Consider the following 8,693-nt stretch of genomic DNA (forward strand, 5'->3'; position numbering starts at 1 on the left):
TTCTACATGTAAGCTGACCACACCCAACTCAACCTAATTTCTTCATCCCTCCATCATTACTATCAGGTTGATTGTCCAACATTCAGTAGAGGAGCAGAAATTCCCTTTAAGAATCGCGATTGTGAGTAGCAAGTGGGAGCAAGCCTGTTCTGCCATTCTATATAATCATAGCTGCTCATCCACTTCAATACTTTATCCCCACCCCTACAATATTCCCATTACCTTTATGCTAGAGGAAGAGGTATGTGTTTGAGACAGTAAACTTAACTCCAGGATTGCTTTCCTGGTGCCAAGGTCAAGGATGACTTAATGCAGCTGACACACTTCTGGAGGAGTGTGAACAGCTGGAGATCATGGTCCAAATTGGTAGCAATGTATAGGAAGGTAGAGGGATGAGGTTCTGATGTAGATTTTAGGGAGTTAGGAAGAAAACTGAAGCCAGATCTAGAGAGCAATCACTTCAGAATGACTTCCAGTACCACATATTCATGAACATAGATATAGATTTGACTTGATGAAACATCACTGGAGAATTGGTAAAGGACGAAAGGGATCCGATTTCTGCAGAACTGAGGTGGATTCTGATACAGGTGAAACTTAGATAAGCTGGACATTGGAACAGGATCAGGATGAAAATCTTCAGGATATTTGCTAGTGCTATTGGGAAAAGTTTAAGATAGCTTGTCAGGAGAATGGGAATCTGAGGGGTAGGTCAATTGGGAAGCAAGTAGCAAAGTGACAAATGAAATTGAGGAGGGTAGAAAGAATGTAAGCATTAACTAAGTTGAGAATGCAGAATAGTATCAAAAATACAAAGTTACAGGCCATCAGCTGAATACATGCTGTGTTTGCAACAAGATAGATGATTTGAAAGTACGGAGGTAAATGTAAGTGATTTAATTACCATTACAAAACCAGGATGTAGTGGCAAACTATGGGAACTAAATATTCAAAGATATTCAACACTTATAAAAGACATACCAAAATGGTGATGCTGTTAATGATAAGGGATAAAATCAATACATTAGTAAAGGAGGATCTCAGATGAGAACAAAATGTGGAAAATGGATGGAGCAAAGAAACAGCAAGGTGCAGCAAACATTGAATCAGAATCTTTACAGTGTGGAAACAGGCCATTCAGCACAAGTAGTCCACATCAACTCTCCAAAGAGCATCCCACCCAAACTCACCCCCCTATCTTTGATCCACCTTACGTACACATCTCTGAACACTACAGGGCAATTTAGCATAGCCAATCCACCTAACCTGCACACCTTTAGATTGTAGGACGAAACTGGTGGAAACCCACTTAAACAAAGGGAGAATGTGCAGAGTTTGCACAGTCACCCAAGGGTGGAATTGAACCCGGGTCCCTGGAAATGAGGCAGCAATGCTAACCGCTGAGCCACCATGGTACGATAAAAGCAAAGTTCTGCTGATGCTAGTGGGTTGAAATTTTAAAAGTGCTGGAGAAACTCAGCAGGTCTCATTGTCCCAATTGTCACATACCATCAAAGAAAAGGGTGTAGTATGAATCAAGAAATCAATGAAATATCTAGCATGGATAGTACAATCATTATGGATGGCTTAAATGTGCATATAACTTTGGTAAACCTACAAGTATTAATGCAGTAGATGATGAATTTCTGGACTGTGTCAGAGATGATAGGATTGGTTTTATAGAGCAGTATCAACTGGAGAAAAGGCTATTTTAGATCAATCATGTAAAGATGCTAAAGGAAATACTCAGCAGATCCAGCAGCATCTGTGTAACAAATAAAATTTTGATTCCTATATGACTACTTCAAAACTGATAATTGATTTGGAATATTAACTCAGTGCAGCTGGCAGTTGGTCAGCAAGGTAGTTCTTAATTTAGATCTAAGAAAATAACTTTGTTCATAGTTTACATTTAAGATCTAATGGTGATTTACAGCTAGAAAATTTAAGCTAGAAAATACAAACTCACAATTAACTAATTTCAAGTTGTTTAAGAAAACTGACTCTGTAATGAGGGCTATGCTAAAATGTAACACATAAATAGACATCTCTGTGACTTTTGCATTTGAGTTTGGCTTGGAACAGAGTGCTGGCAATTTGGAGAAGAAAGCAGTTAGGGAAAGGGATGCTCCTTTGGCTTTTTCTCACATCTAGGAACTATGATGTGGAGCAAAAAGGTGTTGGGCTGGGGTGGACAAGATCAGAAGTCACATGACACCAGGTTATAGTTCAACAAAGGGTCAGCACTCCAAAAGCTTGTGATTTCAAATAAACCTGTTGAATTATAACCTGGTGTTGTGGGTCTTTGACCTTCGACGAACCAGTTCTGATGACTGCAAGTGATGCAAGTCAGGCACTCTGGGCAGAAGCACAGGAGCCTCAGTCTTTGCAATTGTCCAACAGGTTTTGAGGTTCTTTGTGCTCGTTCGGATGTAAGTGAGGGTGGTTAAAGGGGATAACATAATAAGTGAGATAGACCCTATTTTGTGCAGCCAAGAGCATGAGTCCAGAAAGCTATGCTGCCTACCACATTTTGGGAGATCAGAGACCTTGATATGTGCTTGGAATGAGAGGGGGAAGGTCAATTTGTCATGTAGGTACCAAAGGCATAGATGAGACTAAGAAAGTGGTGCTGCTTCGACACCGAGAGGAGCTCGATACCAAACTGAAGAGCAGAACCTCAACAGTGATAATATTTGGATTATTACCTGAGCCACATGCCAGTTGGCAGAGGGCAGATACAATTAAGTGAAATGATTGGTACCTCACTGACAGGTGTGGGTGATAAAAATAAAGTGCTGGAGAAACTCAGGTCTGAGCATCTGTGAAGAGGGAAACAGCCAACATTTTGAGCTTAATATGACTCTTTAGAAATAATTAACAAATTGTGGTGACCATTATAAGGCAACTTGCTTACTACTGACTAAAACTGAAAAAAAATTCATTACAATTGACGAGTTTTTAGACAATAGACAATAGGTGCAGGAGTAGGCCATTCTGCCCTTCGAGCCAGCACTACCATTCATTTTGATCATGGCTGATCATCCTCAATCAGTATCCTGTTCCTGCCTTATCCCCATAACCCTTGATTCCACTATCCTTAAGAGCTCTATCCAACTCTTTCTTGAAAGTATCCAGAGACTTGGCCTCCACAGCCTTCTGGGGCAGAGCGTTCCATACACTCACCACTCTCTGGGTGAAGAAGTTTCTCCTCAACTCTGTTCTAAGTGGCCTACCCCTTATTTTTAAATTGTATCCTCTGGTTTGGGACTCACCCATCAGCAGAAACATGCTTCCTGCCTCCAGAGTCCAACCCTTTAATAATCTTATATGTCTTAATTAGATCCCCTCTCGGCCTTCTAAACTCAAGTGTATACAAGCCCAGTCGCTCCAATCTTTCAGCATAAGATAGTCCCACCATTCCACGAATTGACCCCATGAACCTATGCTGCACTCCCTCAACAGCCAGAATGTCTTTCCTCAAATTTGGAGACCAAAACTGCGCACAATATTCCAGGTGCAGTCTCACCAGGGCCCTGTACAGCTGCAAAAGGACCTCTTTGCTTCTATACTCAATTCCTCTTGTTATGAAGGCCAGCATGCTATTAGCTTTCTTCACTTCCTGCTGTACCTGCATGCTTGCTTTCATTGACTGATGTACAAGAATACCTAGATCTTGTTGTACTGCCCCCTTTAACTAACTTGACTCCATTTAGGTAGTAATCTGCCTTTCTGTTCTTGCCACCAAAGTGGATAACCACCCATTTATCCACATTAAACTGCATCTGCCATGCATCTGTCCACTCACTTAGCCTGTCCAGGTCACCCTGTATTCTCCTAACATCCTCCTCACATTTCACCCTGCCACCCAGCTTTGTGTCATCAGCAAATTTGCTAATATTACTTTTAATACCTTCATCTATATCATTAATGTACATTGTAATAAGCTGCGGTCCCAGCACTGATCCCTGCGGCACACCACTGGTCACCGCCTGCCATTCCGAAAGGGAGCCGTTTATCACTACTCTTTGTTTCCTGTCAGCCAACCAATTTTCAATCCATGTTAGTATTTTGCCCCTAATACCATGTGCCTAATTGTGCTCACTAACCTCCTATGTGGGACTTTATCAAAGGCTTCCTGAAAGTCCAGGTATACCACATCCACTGGATCTCCCTTGTCTATCTTCAGATTTACATCCTCAAAAAATTCCAGAAAATTAGTCGAGCATGATTTCCCCTTCATAAATCCATGCTGACTCTGACCTATCCTGTTATTGCTATCCAGATGTGTCGTAACTTTGTCCTTTATAATTGACTCCAGCATTCTTCTGACCACTGAGGTGAGACTAACTGGTCTATAATTCTCTGTTTTCCCTCTCCCTTCTTTCTTAAAAGGTGGGACAACATTAGCCACCCTCCAATCCGCAGGAACTGATCCTGAATCTATAGAACATTGGAAAATGATCATCAATGCATCCACGATTTTTAGAGCCACCTCCTTCAGTACCCTGGGATGCAGACAATCAGGTCCTGGGGACTTATCAGCCTTCAGACCTAACAGTCTCTCTAACACCATTTCCTGCCTAATATAAATTCCCTTCAGTTCAGGTCCTTCAGCCACTATTACATCTGGGAGATTGCTCGTGTCTTCCCCAGTGAACACAGATCTAAAGTACCAATTCAACTCTTCTGCCATTTCTTTGTTCCCCGTAATAAATTCACCCATTTCTGTCTTCAAGGGCCCAATTTTAGGGTCTTAACCTTTTTTTTTCTTTTCACATACCTAAAAAAAGCCTTTACTATCCTCCTTTATATTTTTGGCCAGTTTACCTTTGTACCTTATTTCCCCCCCCCCCCCCTCCTCCCCCATCCCATGCAAGGGACTGAACATCATTCCTTACCAACAGGGCCACCCCACCCCTTCTGCCAGTCAGTCTGTCCTTACGATAGCATGTATACCCTTGAATATTCATTTCCAGGCCCTGTTCACTTGAAGCCATGTCTCAGTTATCCCCACATCGTAACTGCCAATTTCCAAATGAGCCTCAAGCTCATTCACCTTATTTCTAATGTTTCGTGCATTCATATATAATATTTTTAATTTGTTACTCCCCTCACCCTTCCTATCAATCCCTATTTCACTTGACCTTACGGCATGATCTTTTTTTGAGTTTTTTTGCTCCATTGATTCTGTTGTCTTTCTTGACTTCTCTTGTTCTAACTTTCCCTTTAACTTCCTTCTTAAACTTCCAGTTTGTCCCCTCCCCCCAGTATTTAGTTTAAATGCAGCTGTGTTGCAGTGGCAAACCTACCTGCCAGAATGCTGGTCCCCCACCTATCAAGGTGCAACCCATCACTCTTGTATAATTTATCCTTACCGCTAAGCATACCCGTGATCCAAGAATTTAAATCCTTGCTTCCTGCACCAGTTCCCCAGCCACACATTCAAGTCCATTATCTCCCTGTTCCTATCCTCTCCAGCCCGAGGAAGAGTTTTTAGAAAGAGATTATCCATAATCTCTCCATTCAGTACTCTTGAACTGTACTCCCTTCATCTGTTCTCCACATTATTTATAATGAATTTTTGAAACAGTGTAGGCTCAGACTTTGGATCTATGCACACAATTATTAAAAAGTCACAGATGTGTGCAAATCATAATCAAGATGGCAATTGAATTGCTGAACAATGGTAGTCGATATAGCTAGACAAAACCCCAGAGATGGACTATTTAGAATAGTTAAGAAGTATATACTCATCTTAAAAGGAGTGCAGCACGGATTTATTACAATGATGTCTCAGATCAAAGGATAAATTGTTAATAAAGATTGCAAAGTGTAGGATTCTATTCTTTGGAATTCAGAAGGGTCATCTGAACCAAGATTGCACAATATTGAGGGAAACAGATAGGATTTTGTTGCAGCTAAATTATTATGCTGCTTCAAGTACCTAGGACTAGAAAACATAGCCTAAAATAGAGACAGATCTTTCAGAGATACACAATTAAATGTGGTAAACATTTGAAATTCCTTCACAAATATCAACGGATTTTTCTGCATTCCTGGCTGTTGATGGATGCAAATATTTCAGTATTTTCCTTTCTATTAATGGGTTGCTCCATTGTGCAGGGTGGCGATAATTATTAACCTTTTTTTCTCCTCCAGTGAGTTGTTTCAATTGTTCTGCACTCAACTGCATAAGCCAGAATTGCAGATCTTAGATCTTATTCATTTTTTTGTGGGATCACTTACATCTATCCTATACAGTCTTCACTGTTTGGCATGTTAGTAGTCTTATGCCATAGCTTAGCCATGTTGACAACTTATTTTTAGGTTTGTCTGTTTGATACTACTCATTGCATCCTCTCCTCCACTCTCTAGTGGGTATGCCAGGTCATGATGTTTAATTATAATGGTGAGGGTGAAAGAGACTGCCTTTGTCTCCAGAGCATTAACTTGAGCCTCTGGATTCCTGTTCTTGTGCAGTTACTCCAACATCATCACTACCTCTAGTTTACAAGATTTTGTGTTTTCTGTAAGGCCAGATATTTTACTAATTTTTACCAGATATTTTACTAATTACAGTAATTAGCTCAATTGCAAAGATGGTTGTCAAAATGGCAGTCTGTTAAAATGGTCCTAGCGATATCAGTAAGAGACAACAGATGTTCCTGAAGTAGAATGCAACTGCACGTGCATTCATTGATTCAGGTATATGAAATAACACTTATCTAGACTTCCATGTATAAAGAAAAATAAAGTAACGATGGGGAAATTCCAACATATCAATAAATGTGATCCTAGAATAAAAATATGAAGTTCAAACTTTCCATGGTAGATTATCATGTTAGTCCAGCAACTGGCAATGTCACGTGCACCAGGAAAATCCCAGCTTTTGACTAGGTCGCTGCTCAAACCAGCAGTGTTGGAGATGCAAACTTTGCAACCAAAAAATAATATTGGAATCTACGAAAGAAAGGAAAACAAAATGGCTGGGGTCTTTGATTTTTCCCTGCAACGATTTGCTATAAATTGCATACACCAATGATGGGCCAGGCCAAAACTAAATTCAGCTCTGACGTTGCAATTCAATAGCTTGCTGGCATTCTCTGTGAAGGCTTATAAATTACTAAGTGGTTAGATGTGCCCAAAAGATGAAGTCAGGACTACATCCAAGTAATTACAGTAATTAGCTCAATTGCAAAGATGGTTGTCAAAATGGCAGTCTGTTAAAATGGTCCTAGCGATATCAGTAAGAGACAACAGATGTTCCTGAAGTAGAATGCAACTGCACGTGCATGCAGAGATTCATGTTACATTGAAAGTAGTTTTCTAGTGTGTGGGGAAGACATATGTAGCCCTGATTTAATAGCAAGCAATTTGGCTGCAGATTTGGTGTCTCCAAGTTTTTTCACCAAGGGCAAGGTTCGCTGTGTTACGAATTATATCCACTTCACCACAAGGCACTATCAACCTCAGGACAGGAAATGAGCAAGGCAGCTTTGAACAGTCAAAACATGCGGTAATATTTCTAAAATGTAGTCAGATTCCAATCCCAGGGTTGTAATTGTATTGCTGACACTTATTTCTGACATTATCCACAGTAGGGGGGCAAACTCTACCCTGAATAACTTGAGATTTCAGTTCCAAACTACACGCATTTGCAGTATGATTTATGTGGGCAGTGCAATTGTTGTTCCTGACAACTGCTATTCCATCACTTTCAAGTGACACTGCAGTGCAAACCTTTACAATAGGCAGTTATATGCCACATTGAGGTATACACAAACATAATTAAAATCAAAAAGAAGAGTTTAAAAAAACAATTTGGATTAACTGAACCTTGTACTTCAGTTGGTCTGGCTTACATGTAAAAAAGTGTGTTCTTGCAATGTGATTCAACAGATTGATTTTTACATTTTCCACAATATTCTTTCAGTCTCTGTAACAGATGTGGAGAGAAGAAACAGCATATAGGAAGTAGCATGGAGCTAACCAAGGACTGTGACGAACACTGCAATTAAGGTTAAAGGAGGTCATTTTAGAAACATCGACATGGAAAATACAGGCATAGGTGTTGATGAGCTGGAGACAAAGAAATCTAAAGGAATTAGGGTTGGAAATAGTGGCTGATAATTGGATGAGAGTGAAAAGGCCCTCATTGTAGAGGATTCAAATAGATAGAACCAGAACAGATTACAGCTTCAAAAAGGTTGAATAAGTTGGAAATCTTAAACCTGACAAAACTTATGAAATGCTTGGATTGAGTAGATACTATATGTTTCAACTTATCCAAGTTACAAAATGTCCAGGAACTGGAGGCTAAGAATCACACAGGAACAAATATTCACCCAAGGCCAGGTTTGCACTTCAGAGGAAGTGCTCTCAACTGTACTGCTGCAGAGATCACCAATCACTTCCACGGACTTCCTGTAGTGCAGGTATTTAAATATAAAACAAGCATAAGTTACACAAATAAAAATATTTATTTTGCTTTATTGAATACAAAATTGGTGCTGAACAACAATTCTGTTAGAGGTATAATTTAATTCCATTTTGGTAGCATTTAGTTTAACCTGTGCATTATAATTTATTTTGCTCTTGCTGATTTACTTTCGCTTTGACAAACAAGGTACATTGTTTAAGTTGGAGAATAGCGCTGAAAATGTGTTGCTGGAAAAGTATAGCAGGTCAGG

Source organism: Chiloscyllium punctatum, chromosome 5 (assembly GCF_047496795.1).
Source record: "Chiloscyllium punctatum isolate Juve2018m chromosome 5, sChiPun1.3, whole genome shotgun sequence".
In the NCBI taxonomy this organism is placed as follows: domain Eukaryota; kingdom Metazoa; phylum Chordata; class Chondrichthyes; order Orectolobiformes; family Hemiscylliidae; genus Chiloscyllium; species Chiloscyllium punctatum.